Source organism: Andrena cerasifolii, chromosome 8 (assembly GCF_050908995.1).
Source record: "Andrena cerasifolii isolate SP2316 chromosome 8, iyAndCera1_principal, whole genome shotgun sequence".
Taxonomy (NCBI): domain Eukaryota; kingdom Metazoa; phylum Arthropoda; class Insecta; order Hymenoptera; family Andrenidae; genus Andrena; species Andrena cerasifolii.
Window position 1 is genome coordinate 9,949,206 of NC_135125.1, and position 14,555 is coordinate 9,963,760.

The 14,555-nt window shown below is 46.2% G+C and overlaps 1 protein-coding gene across 4 annotated transcripts in view; it reads right to left on the reverse strand.

The window, feature by feature from the left end:
* Nucleotides 1-14,555, reverse strand: part of LOC143371945 (early estrogen-induced gene 1 protein) — a 52,104-nt gene that overhangs the window by 12,052 nt on the left and 25,497 nt on the right. Inside the window, exon 1 of one of the 4 annotated variants that reach the window (XM_076817634.1) lies at nucleotides 10-409. The exons of the other annotated variants lie outside the window; for them this stretch is intronic. The gene's annotated coding sequence lies outside the window, so the exon portion shown is untranslated. Of the gene's footprint in view, nucleotides 1-9; nucleotides 410-14,555 lie in introns of those variants that run through there. 4 annotated transcript variants of the gene reach the window in all.

Here is a 14,555-nt window from a genome sequence, read left to right on the forward strand (position 1 = left end):
ATGATGTACCGGTAGGTTTCGACTGCTGTGGCCAATGAGCCGTTTAAATGAATATTCAGAATGCTCTGCTTCCGGCAATGGAGCTTCCGCTGGTCGGCCACGCGCACGTCACAGTTATCGAATCGCACAAAGGGCTGAATTACACGCCGTCATTGTTTATGCCAGCCACGGTGAATTACAGATGAGTGGTCGATACTGAAACCCCGCCGATTCGTTTGCATGGCCGACGAGGAGCGTCTGCACGAGCTATCCCAGTCCACTTTCACTTCGAGGCGAAGTCCACTTCACCAGCGTTCACCGAAAAATTGGGAATGATGACGCTGGCGCACGGAATGCCGATAAAAAGCAGTAGAGTTCGTTGGATGTAATTAGTAGTGAAAGAGAGTGTAGGGATTCAGCACACGTACATCCACTTGCGAGGTTTTGGGGTGACTGACGCGTGTTATCAGTCCCCCTACCTGAGGACACCTTAGCGTCCCCACTGCGCGCTCAGAGTCTTTAGAAGCTGAGTCTCCACTCTCTGGCAATGCAACATTACGTTGCTGGACACGATAAACCCCAACCGGACTGTTATCTGATTTCGAAGTACCACGGTTCAGTAGCGCGTTCAGGATTTAATTTTGAGCGAGCCAAGTTGAACGGATAAAAATATTTTCAATGCAAATTCAATAAAATTCATTATGCGACTATACAAATTTATTTAAAGAATAAAATCCAGTTTTCTTTTCTTTTTACGAAGTCCCTTCTTTGGTGGATGCTAGGACTCACTGGCCCCCCTTCAGATGCGCCACTACCAGGGTTACATGCCTCCCAACCACCTCTAAAACATACGGTCGCTTTAAACTTTAAATTCGATATGGAAAATGAATCTATGGTTTTCCACGGATTCCCGTTTCACTCGTCCCCGAGCAGCCCCCGTCGTAAACGTGATCGAATGACGACACTCACCCACGGTATCGACCTCGCAGAGCCCAGAAGGAGCTTCCACGTACGAAACGCTGGATGAACAGAACTGAATCGTAAAAACTGTGGTCCCTAAGGGAGCGGAGGAAGGAGAAAATCAATGGAAACAACTTTTCCGCTTCCCGTATCACAGAGAGAGGGGCTAAAGAGAAGGAGGAATAATGGTGGCGCGGTGTTTTCTCGTGCAGGGAGGTTCGTTAACGAGATTGAGAGGCTTAGCGGTATTATCTGGACGCGCCCATCGACGAGTGCAAAAGTCACGCGGTTATTTCGATCTACAATCAGATTACCCATTGAATCGAGCACGTTCTGCCCGATGCCAAGAATCCCGCGGAAAGCTTTCAGCGCTGGCTGCTCATTCGTTTGCCACGAGCTTGCTCGAAACAACTCGCGAAACGCTCGCCTCTTTAGTCGACGCCAGCGGGTTGCCAGCTTCGACACACTTGCGCGACTGTCGGGAGGAGGTGAGGCGCAGTCGAAACGAGAGTAAACAGCCCGTCCGCGGCTTTTACCAGCGCCCCCGTTGCCTGGGAACAATTTCACTTGCCGCCGCTTGTTTTTCAAGCGAACCTCCAGCAGCCATGGCAAAAGAATGCAGACGAAGTTGAGGGGGCAGGGAGCGCGGTGATTTTTAGAAAGTTTTAATCGAAGCGGCATCCTGCCGGCGCGATTAAAGGTTGGATACTGGGTCACAGGGACAGGACGCGGCCTCGATGATAAGCGATAAGAAATTGTGCGTGGTCTCCCACACCAGTGCCTCCCAAACCGCTGAAGATGCAGCGGAGATGATTATCGGCATGCTGGCGCATCCGCAAGTGAATCAGCCGAGTTTCGCCGCGACAGCGTTCAAGGTTAATCAAGTTGCCGTGCTCACAGGGAAAATAGGAATTGCAAATGAGCTCGCGGCCAGTCGGAGGAGAAACTGGGACGCCAGAAACCCGGGGAAACTCCAAACCCAAGACCGTGTCACACATCCTTTTTCTCCTACTCGTCACCTTCCAGCGCGATTTTTAGCAAAAAGGGGCGCGGAATTCTTCCTTCCCCTCGCGGCACACCTATAGAGCTTTGACCAAAGGAGCGCGGTACTTCCGGGCGTATCTCGGCCACCGGGAGAAGAAGGACCCCGTGGCGACGAGGGCGAACGTGACGAGGCATCGGGCCGACGAATTACGCGCCACGGGAACAATATTCACGAGCCCCTAAATATCCATGTAACGAGAGCCACCTAGGGTGACCTAGGCCACGCTCGTCGTCAATGACGAACCACAGTGAAATCCACCGACACCCAGCGCGGCGTATCTCTGATTCCGGCAAACCCTAGTTCCGTCACATTTCCCATTCCTCTCGCGTGGAGTTTCCTCTGGCGACAAAAGATCCATGGAAACAGTGGCGTCGATCGAGGAAATTCACGCGGCAAATTGACCGGGGGTCCTAAACGAGTCATCGTTTCCATTCTTCCGTCGACCCTAAACGCGACCAAGGCCTGCCAGAAAATTGAATCGATCCTTTTTCGCGGATCACGTAGCCCAGAGCAGCGACAGTGCCCTGACTCTCGGCACCGGGGCCATTATCTGGCCAACGAATTTGATTATCCGAACGTAACGCGCGGATATTGTGGCAGCTTGTGAAAGCAGGGCGGAGGCGTTTAATGAAACCACGGCCAACACTTTCCCTGGCAGGTGGCTCTCGGTCCACGGGATCCAAGGGAGGCTGGCGACTGCGCCGGGACAAAATGTTGTCCAATTGAACGGGGCAGGCCCAATTACCGTGGAAACCAGGGCAACGTATCTCCCCTGCCACGCTCAAACATTTCGACCTCCGCGGACGACCGGAATCGTCCAATTCGCGGCGCTGAAATCGCTCAATTTTTTATCGATACGGAGGGGGACATTGTTGCAATTTCTTCCCGCGTGATTTAAGTTTCAAATTATTATGGATATCCAGAAGATATATTAGATCAGTGATGAGCAACCTTTGACCCGTAGTGGGCCAAAAGTGGAAACCTGATACCTATTACAGTAATATTAAATACTTGAATATACTAATCAAACGAATTTCAATTTATGGGGTGAATTTTTTATTTCACACATAGATTAGCAATTGAAAAGTTGCTCATCACTGCCTCGGATCACTTCATCTGTGGAATATCGCTGGACTGCTACGCAAGGAATACTTAATCGGGCTTCGAGTCTCGTAGCAACGGTCTCACAACAAAAAGCGCCCACCAAAAGTGCTACATATCGATTGGACGATAAAAGCCACGCGTGTACAGTGGATCGAAGAAGCAGGAAGTACGATTAACGTGTTTGCTCGCGTGCCAGTCGACGGCTGGATCGCGCATCTACGGAAAGACAGAGCAGCGAAGTGATAGCGCGCGAGAGCCTGGAGATGCTCGGGCGTCGTCAAGCGACGGAAACATTCTTGAGGAATCCATTTGCGCGAAGCGATCCGCGGCGAATCAGGATTCCCATTTCGCCTGGTATTCAATTTGTCGGCCGTTCATGCTATCTCGTTTTCCAGCGAACGAAAGTTCCTAAGGACGATAACGATCGTTCGTCAGCGACAGCCGTTAAGAAGTTGGTATCTTCGACGAGGGGAACTTTTAATTACAGCAATTTGTAGAAGAGGTTCTCTAACGAATTCCACTGGCCGGGATCGAAAAGGGGATTAAGCTCGACCACCCGCGCCACCGTAATTCGATCGGTGAGCCAACCAAGGAGTACTGCGACACGGGTTGCCATCGGTGTTTGGCACGTCAACAGGTCTTTGTCACGGCTGCGACGGATCTCCGTTTCACTCCTTCTGTATTTCCAGAAATATTTTCCTTCCAAGAACCCGATCACCTGCCCCTCGATTTTCTGATTCTTGTTTCAGAGACGCGGGGAACTCCGTCGTTCCGTCGGAGGTCGATACGAGGAAACTGGTGCGAGAAAGGAAACAGGGAAAAGACGAGTCGGGGGAGTACCGAATGAAAGCGTGCAGCAGGGAGTGAAAGATAGTCACTGCAGTGACGGCATCGTCGACGACGATTCGACCCGAGTCGTTGCTCCAAATACGTCAGCAGCCGAGTGTGGCGCACCGAAAAAAGATGATGCTGATCGTCCAACAAGCTGCCGTTTCGAGAAACAAACGCCGAATGTGCAAACTTTCCTTTCTTTTCCTGCCATTAAGGGGGTAAAATTCGTTTTTAGGATGTTTGCATATTCCGCTAGCTACGTCTTTTCTACGCATTTTAAGCTCAACCGGGCCCCGAAATTCTAAAAAATGAAGGAATTACAGTAAAAAAATGTACGAGCCTGCACGTGAGATCGGATAACGATGTCCAACTGTAAACGCGATTTCCCAGAAACTACGTTTTCCAAAACGGTGAACATAAAATCTCGAAAATCGCTCGAACGATTTGAATGAAAATTTATTGGTAGTTGTAGAAAACTATTCCCCTCCATGTAGGGGAGGCTGGGGCTAAAAGTTCCGATTTCGATAAAACATAAAAAATGACTGGAAAATAATGTAGTTATTCTCTTCACTATTGACTAATTTCTTGTTAAATTTATTATATCTTCTGATTTTAAGCTTGTGTTTAATATATTGTAATAGGTTTCCCATAGAAAGTAATTTATTTGTGGCTGATCGAAGCGGAACTTCTTACCCCTATATGGGGCAAGTTGTTATCGCATTGGGGTAAGTTGTTACTATGATATAAGAGTTGCCTTTTAATGAAATATTTCATTTTCTAATGAAATAAAGCAGAATTTTATTAATAATGGTTATTTATGAAGGTTTGGACCAACAAAGATGTATTATCTTTAAAAGAAAACCAAAAGCGACAGTTTTTATTTATCTTTACGCATATCTTCGATCGAAGTCGTGTCCCTTTCCGCCTTTCATACATATGTTCGCATCTTAAAGCACAGCGGAAACAATTTATACATTTGCGCAAAGGCCTGTGAAGATAGCACCCCCAAATTCGAATTTTTGGAAAAACTAAACGGCATTCGTTTGTCCATCGTTTGCCCACGTTTGCCCATCAAAAATTTTCGTTTGACCACCCTCCAAAAAAGAGTTATGAACAAAATAAAAAAATTGTCTTCATCACCCATCATGAATGCATTTCAATTTTTTAATAGAAGGATACGAATGTACCCGACCTGACCACGTTTGCTCACTCTCAGATTTCATTTGCCCACCCTCCAGAATTTAAATAAAAAATAAAAACCGCGAAAAAATGGGTATAGATGAAGCGATCGCGTTAAAGTTCGATTATTCTCGAAAATATTATCAAAATCGTTCTTTCAACGGTCCAGTTTGTTAGTTTAGATGTAGAAGAGATTTGCCCATCCATTAATTTCGTATGCCCACCCTTCAGAATCGAATTATTAATGAAGATAGCCAAGAAGTGCGGTACCCGTTGAAGCGATCGCGTTAAAGTTCGATTTTTCTGGAAAATATTATCAAAATCGTTCTTTCAACGATGCAGTCCGTTAGTTTAGATGTAGAAGAGATTTGCCCATGCATTAATTTCGTATGCCCACCCTCCAGAATCGAATTATTAATAAAGATAGCCAAGAAGTGCGGTACCCGTTGAACCGAATACCTTTCCGTTAGTTTTTTTTCCGAATGAATTATCAAAATGGATTGTTCTTACCGTAAAGGTTAAAGGTGTTTGGTGACATGTTATCCACTTCAATTTGTATCGCTTATCGAATACTTCACACTTTTCACACATCTGCAGCATGTGCAGAATAATACCAGAGTGGTTTTCTAGTCATTTTTCACTAATTACCGCAATGATATCGCACAACGGAAAATAATATAATGTCACAGTTACTTCACAAACCGTAAATGAACGCACGATCTCGCAAGAGTTACGCCCGAACTCTGTAGACCGACTGACTTTCGTGCGTCGTTGGAAACAATTCGAGAGTGTCGCAGACATCTGTTTACGTTTCGGCACGTTCGATGACGACACGCAGCGCTGCTACCCTAACTAAAGGGGCGCAGCGCCGAGTGCCACTGCCGAAACGTAAACAGATGTCTGGCGATACTCTCGAATTATTTCCAACGACGCACTTCTTGGCTATCTTTGTTAATAATTCGATTCTGGAGGGTGGACATACGAAATTAATGCATGGGCAAATCTCTTCTATATCTAAACTAACGGACTGCATCGTTGAATTGAACCACACAATTCGCTGTCGCGGACGCTATTAAAGTGGGGGACAGAGTGGCGTGATCAACTCACGCGGAAAAAATAATTTAAAGTACAACGCTCTTTTTATTTTGAAGATAGAGCCGTCGGAACAACTTACCCCCGGAACGTTTAGCCCCGGTCTCCCCTATTGGGAGCACAATTTCAATATATATTCTTTAAAAAAAAATAAAACATATTCCTACAAAAAAGGTAAAAAATCCGAAACATCGACATAAAAATTGTATTAATTTGTTTAACAAAATTTTGCTTCCTGTACAAGATGGATCCTGTCACACAGAATATAAAGATGCCTTTACTTTGTGTTTTAGGTAATTCACCTGTCCGGAATCGTGTTCACCATCAAACGGTGCATCGCGTACACGCTCTCACATTTACATTTATAACTTTTTCCCTACAAATATATTTAAACTTTTCTTTTTGCGCATTAAAGTCAACGAAATGACGTTTAAAATATAAAACAAAAATTATCTCTATATTCATTTATTACTTCAGAATGTGCGTTTGAAGAAGGGCCTAATTTTGGGCTGTTGAGGCTAACCTACCCCCTTAACTTTCATAAAATTCTAACTAAGTAGCCGATGTAGTAATCATCGAATTCCAAAATTAACAGAAGCGCGAGGAAATGAAGTACTTCGTTGTGAACGCTGACATATGCGTAGTTCTGTATAGATGTTTTTTTTCCCGCCACCCTATTTCCTCTCGCAATCACGAACCGTTTCAAAGGCTCGCAATTAGCCGAGCAGAGTAGTCGCGCGCACGCACGCTCGCCTGACACTCCACCCTTCCACGGGATTAAAGAATATCGCGAAATTAACTCGCAGACAATGTGCACCGCGTCCTTGCCACGATTGAGCGCTATCCATGGAGACCTATTAAGCTGATTATGGTCACCGGTTTGCAGCAACCTTTGGCGCGGTCAGATTTGCGCGCAGAAGTCTGAGCACGCGAGTTGTCTGTCGAAACGGCGAGGGAAATCGTATTCGCCGTGATTACAACGAGCTTCCAAGCGGAACGGAAGCTTCCTTTTTCCAGGGGTTATCAGCTTCGGGTGCTTCGCGCGCGGTCCGAGTGAAACGGAGGCCTCGTCCATGACTGCGATTGCGATCGATCAAGGGTGATTAATCAAACGTTACGACCGTGACTGGCGAGACCAGTCCTCTAGGGTAGGCGACAGCCGAGGATGCACCTTGCCGCGCGTGAAAATCTTGCAGCGCGACTTCCTCCCACGACACGTCCCAAGGAGCCGTGCAAGCAAAATTTCTCTCCGAGGAGATTGCCGCTCCGAAGCGTATTTGCCGCGGCCTAGCGTGCTGCGACTTTCACCTGGCGTCACCCGGTATAATTCACGGGCCACGAGCGTGTGCGAGCGTTGCATTAGCCGTGGGCAAGGCTGCTCCAAGGCTGTCTGGATTGTGTGTCATTCGCAGTTTCGCAATCCAGTTCAGATGGGAACGCAGGCCTGCTCCCGCGGCCTGTGCACCTTGCTCACCGCAACCGTGCTCGCGCCGCTGCCGCTCGGTTTCCACGACAATCGCGCGATTATCTTATTCCTTCGAATTTAGTGGTTTAAAAAATTGCCCAGTTATCAATAAATACAACCCATAACCAAAAATCCAAACGACTTGAAATCAGCCTATAACCACAAATAAAACTTGGACACTAAAAAGTAAGTAGTGTAAAAAATATATTAAAAAATTTAAGTTAAACGATTTTATTTAAACTACACTAAATATTTTAGTTTTTACTGAATTTTAATTGAAATCGTTTAACTTAAGTATTACTTTTTATGTATTTTATTTATCTAAGATTGTTCCTATATTGTGATTTTTCAGCCTGATTAGATCATAAAAGAAAATAATTTTATTATCTACATGTTTTTTTTAAGTTCATAAAGTGACTTCCTGATCATTTTTCATTTGGATCAAAGTTTCAGTTACTTTTTGTTTTCTATTATTACTGAGAATTTAAAATATAAAGGTTTATTAGTTTTTCTATGATATATTTTGTATTCGTCTTAAACAAACTGGTATTCCAAATATACTGCACTTCCTGTACTAAGGGGTTAGGTACGTGCACCTAAAATGGTCGTAAAGTTTGATTTCTTCCAATAAGGAATTCGCAGAAGCTACAACATCAAAGGAAGGTCAATTCTATGGCCCGGGAATCGACGATTTTCTGTAAATTCAAAACAAAAAAGAATCACCTCACTTCAACCTGTACCTTAAACTTTAAGCGCTGTTATCTCGAAACTTATGTTCTTCAAATCGGTGCCAATAATATTTAAAAAATATTTGAATGAAGCGTGGCACAAATATTCCTCGCATCAATATCTAGTCTTTACTATACCGATTTTTTTTTAAAGCCACAGTTTGTTTTTAATCATTAAAAAACTGATGAAATCTCTCGTGTACTCATGCATTCGACACCAAAGGGCCTTTGCCCGCAAGTAAATAAATAAAATAAATAAAGTAAATAAAAGAATCTGCAACTTTCTCATCGGATCCGAGTCATCGGTCTCGGGCCGTGTTTACAGACCTGAAGCGGATCACGCCTATTTTCGTTTGATTACTAAGCGCCAGCTGAACATCCGCCTCAAACCAGAAGAACGAATCGATAAAGCCTCGCAGGGTGGATGTCGCGATGGCGAACGGTGAAATCTGAGCAACTATTTCTGATTCACCTTGCACGTGAACCTTCGCCGTGGCGCGCGGCACAATCGCGCGATAATTCACTGCCTTTAATTCCCGCGCACCATAGCTCGTTCGCCTCCTCGTGAAATATTACACCTTATCGTCGCCGTAATCTGACCTAATAAATTCGTGCCCAGGCACTATTGAACTGTAAATCCTACTGTTCCGCAACGGACGGCTGATGACCACTTGGAGCGACGCTGGAATTAAAAATCGAACGTTCCTGGTTGCTTTAATGGAAAATTTGGTGCTCGAGGACTCGGAGACAATTCGATTCGGCCACAATGCCGGTATTGAGTAGGTTACGTAAGATCGAAGCTGTGAATTCTGTGCAGAGTGTGTCGCTGAACGGCGCGGCTCGTTAACTAATGACACGGACAGTTTGTCGGGACGCCCCTGTGGAAGGCTACACGCTTCCACTATACAGCAGTTTTACCGCGACGATTACTGGGGCCTACCGCGAACAATTCCCTGCAAAGTTGTGGAGAGATTAGACTGGCGCGAGTGCCAAGACTGCAAATGAAATGTTTCTCGGAGGCGTGAGAGAACGCGGGGATTCTTCCGACGGAAGGAAAGTTTAAGTACCGCTCGTCGACGATAACTTGCTAATGTATGATAATTACGTCTTACCTTGACGTCTCGCTCGATTAGCTTTCTTTCCACTTTTCCACGAGTATCGGGACCCAACTTTGGCTCTTGGCCAGGGGGACTTGGAATTTCCTTTTCCAAAACTGGAAAATCGTTTCAGCTAGCGAACCTTGCGATCTTTACGTGTTTTCCTAGCAATATTATGTACAACGATTTTACACGAGACTTTTCTATCACGTGAAAAAAAAATCTCAACAACCAACTGTAAACAATGCGAATAATCTAATTCCACGAAACTAACGACAAAATAATTAAAAAAATAATAAAATAATTGTCCCGTGAAATTGAAGTCTGCGAGACACTATATTTTTGTATCGTCGTGGATTTGCACCTTAAATTGCGCAACAAGCCACAGGCTCGACTCTGCCCCGAACCGAGCGCACTCGCGTAATCATCTCGATACCGCAAAAACAGTTTAGCAGACACGAGCGCGGTTTGCGTCACGCCCCGTGCCGCCTCTTCGCAAAACACTGCCCCATAATGCAGACTGTTTGCACAGACGGTCCACGTTTGTTGGTCTTATTCGCGGGAACGCTCCAACGTCGGAGGAGCCTCGAGCAGCGCAGACAGTACCGAAAGAAACAGTTAAGCGGCTCGGTACCAAGAACCGACGCGATTCATTTGCGAGGATCAAGATTCCAGCTGGAATCTCATTCGCCAGGTGACCGTTGCATTGATTAGCCTGTATTCCCACCCTGGTGCTAATATTTCCGCCAGCCGACTGCCTAACACCCGCAACAGTCGACAACTCGGGGTACCCGTGAAAATACGAGCTCAAGGAGCTCGAGGGTGGAGGGAGATCGATCGATCAGATTCGAAACCGGATCTCTTGTTTGCCAACTGAGTTATCCAGGCCACGGACAGGCTGCTCCTCCCTCCTCCTTAATATTCAAAAGCGATCAGTGCCCACGATCCAAGGGAACAATGGTGGTGCCGTGGATGCGAGAGTGGCGCGCGTTTCAACGAACCGAGAGACCGGGAATAGGTCGTCTCGTCGGAGGCAGATAGACCGTGAACCCAGAAGCAGCGTCTGCCGCTGACGCGATTATATCATTCCACGTAATCGATGCCCGCCCGTGCGATAAGCGGCGCGCCGTCGAGCGACGACGTGGCCTCGGACGCTCGGCGAAACAGCAGGTGTCGCAAGGGGACACCTAGGAGCGCGCCTCTCGCCGCGATTTCGCTGTCCAGGAATTCCGAGCGGACGGATGGAAAAGGCGAACGAGTGGACCAGTTGCCTCGCCTCGGCTCCAACAAGGAGCGAACTCGATCTCCGCTAGGCATCTCGGGAGGCAACGAGCTTAAGTCGCTTCGTAATGAGATCGTGGCTCGGCTGACTCTCCAAAATCAATTTCACGCTGCTCCGAAGCAATTGGTCGGAGACTGGAGACGATCGCGGGGAGGCTACAGTAGGGAGTCGACGTTGGGATTCATCTCGCTTCGAGGCGCTTCTCGCTACGCGCGAGGGAGAAAGGGGAAGTAAAAGGTACTGGAAGAAAGGTGGACACGAGGCAGCCTTTCATGTATCCTTATTCGTCCCGAAGCTAATGGAATTGGACGCGACAAAAGGGAGCATCAAGGTGTGCCATTGAATCGCGCGGGTTGCCAGGCCACGGGGCAGGAAGCCCGGCCGGGACCCGCATCCTTCAAAGGGCTGGCAACAACGATGGAGATCGAGAATCGCGGCCCAGATCGACACGAGCCGGAAGAATTCGAGCCGGCTCGTCGAGGAGGACGATTATCGAGTTGACTTCAATCGAAACGCACGCGTCTGAATTGCCGGAGGGAAACGCTGCGCCGTGGAAGACCGTTACGCGGCTGATAGCAGCACGGAGCAGGAAAAGAAACGCGGCTTTCGACTCCACTTCCGTCCCCTGCGAACGCGTGTACGCACTAATAATAAGACGGGGCTAATTATAAGCCGACAATTAACCGAGACCTTCTGACGAGCGCGAGCCAGCGTCCGGAGCTTTCGAAATAGTCGGATGCTGACTCGGCCGCGACGAGGGATTTCGTTAGATTCCGATTCTCGGGTCGGTGATCAGTTTGAGCAATCAATTACTCCGCGAACGAAGGGGAGGATTGCGAGGCGGAGGATTGCGAATGAAGAAGAGGCGGTTATGTATTCCGAGCGAGAATCGCTGAAACGTTAAACGGTGCGAATTAGAAGCACTCGCTGCCGGGGTGTATTAGTCGGCCACAAGTCAGCTGTAACGAATTGTTCCTCGCTGCGTCTCGAGGACGACTTGCATCGTGATTCTTTTATCGCCCCAAGTTCTGTATCGCAGAACTTTCATCCGGTGCTAAATAGAGAAACACGCTCTTGAAGCGATAACTATTTCTCAGTGGGCCTCGATCCACTGCTCCGGAACGTTAGATTTAATTGCGCGATAATTTGCAATCGACTCCGGGCGCGATAACGCGCGACGCGATATCGGGAGGCGCGTGTTTTCTCCGCACGCGTTATCAGCCGTTATCGCGAGCGATCGCGGGGCCGCGCTAATTATCGGTAACGACGGTCACGTGCCGCGCATTGTTCGGTACAGACGGCACGAGGCTCGCTGCCGAATCAACGATAATTACCATCGCTTAAGGTACGACCGACGTCGCCCAGGCGGCTATGCGTTATTAATGTAACGTGTAACAATTGATCCTGTGAGACATTGTTGTTCCCTCGGTTCGCACGATCACCGCCGATCTTTCTCACGACACTTACGCTTTGCGACAACTCGACGAATCTTGCTGCCCGTTCTCCGCTCGCGTTTAGCCATTTACTCGCCCGCCTTTTACTCTGGCTGAGAGGATCAGTGTCATGGATATATGCTGAATTGTTCCGCTCATCGCCGCGACGGTACTGGAATGTTCTCTCTGGCTTCCGCAGCAGGCTTTCGCTACTGTTTATTTATTTGTATTATTTATTTATTTACGAGCAATTATTACGGCTTATTACCGGGGATCAGTTAATTCTTAGTTTTAGGTAGTTTCTTAGTTTAGTTAATTCCTAGTTTTATGTTCTTAGGGTTAGGGTTATTAGATGTTCCTACTGCTGTCTCGCCTTTACTTTAATTTTAGTATCTTTATATGTATTGTATCTTCCATTTAAGGAGTAATAAAGTGGAAATAATGATAATTAGGACTATTTCATCGCTAATCAATTTCAAGAATTCCACCGTGTTCTACATACGGAATACAAAGTCAATCTATTTTAAATAGATGAATTAACTGTGCGCCGATGTAACATGAATTGATAGCGTAATAAAGACGTAGGTATTATTATTAATTCCACCCGGTATCATTCACTACCATCGAGCCACAAGCCGACAGATCCGTTCAGAATCACCGCACCGCGGTATCCATCTTCGTATACATACATCCTATCTTTCGGTTGTTCAAACGAGGTCTCGAGCACGTAAACGTGACCGGAATCCTCGTAATAGGTGTCAGGCGGCGATAGATAACGATAAGAACGATACTACTTCGCTACTACTCCCGATCTGGTCGAGTGTCGATTCAGCCCTCAAGAGGCAAACATTCGTTTCGCAAAGTTCGCTCCGCGATCGCACCCTCCTCGGGTGTAATCCAAGAAGAGTCCAGGACCTCTCTCTCCCAGCGGAGAAAGAGAACAGCGGTCGCAACGTACGCGCGGTTCCTCGCGAGTCGTTTCGCCACGGCCGATGCTTCCGAGCGAAATTCCGGCTTTGGAGCTTACGCAACGTCCATTAGGAATATCTACCTACGTAACGACGCAAGGTGCACGGGGCGTCGCGAAGAGCAGCCTCGAGGAAGGAAGGCCCGCCGCGAATTCCACGATCGAGAAATGCTAATCGGGGTCCGCCGTCCTGCCTGCTCTCCTCGCCTGCTTCCTGGTACGGGCTCGCTGGAAAGCGTGTCCGCGCGGGAAAAGCCAGGACGAAGCAGCCGGCAAAACGGGACGCGTAGAAATTGCCGCGTGGCAGGTTACTAGCAGCGACGCGCAGGCAATACGAATCACGGGCTGACTTTGGGATCAATGCCAAAGCGCACATTCTAATCGAGGCTAAAGGGACCGGATCGCACCTTCAGCCTCGTTTCTTCCACGGCCGAAAAAGATCCGTCCGTTTTCGATTCGGGGGGATCCAGGACCGTAAACGGGGATTCTCGTGTAACAACCTCCAAATGTAACTGATATTCAAGAATTTTTTTTGGCAAAAAATATTGTCAATAGTGGACTTCTTTGAATAATTTCTTAAAGTTAGATAGCTTACGCTGGGACTGAACGTACAATTTTAATTTTAATTTTTATTTATGATACTTTTTTCATCGATATAAAGTAGGTAAATTAATCGAAGGAAAAAAGTTTATTTTTTTAAACCATGTAACTTTATCAAATTTTCATTTTTATTCGCTTAAATTAGGGTCAATTCCAGCATAAACTATCTAACGTTAAGAAACTTCACATAAAAAAAATATTTTGTGCGAGTTTAAAGATGCCTCCTTATATCCCAAAAAAATTTAATGCAATATTAACAGAAGCTTCTTAAAAAAAAATTTGTAAATATCAGTTAGGTAGGTGAGACCGGGGGTAGTTGACTAATTTTTAACATTTATAATTTTTATAAATAGGCCATTAGTATTTTGTTGACTTGTTGCACACCAAAAGTTTACAAATTTCATTAGGCATATACTTGCTTAATTTTTAAAATTGTTTTAATTGAGTGTAGGTCGTAGTTTTTATTATATCTAGAGTAGTGAGACGAATAAGTCAACAAACCCCGGCTGTGGGGTTAGTTGACTTGACATTTACTTTTCAGTTTTACCCCTTTGCCTGTGAAAGGCGTATATATACATATATCCTACGACCAATAATTTGTTTATATTTTTTTTCACTCCCTCACACTGTTATTTTTTTTATTACGTATCATGGTGTTAGATACTGTAATTATTTTGTACTTGTTTGTTATGAAAAAACATCAAGCAGTACTTAGTGGACAAAAATTCATAAATAGTCGAAACAAAAATATTTACTTCCCGCCGACCTTTTTAGATTGTTCATTCTCACTGAT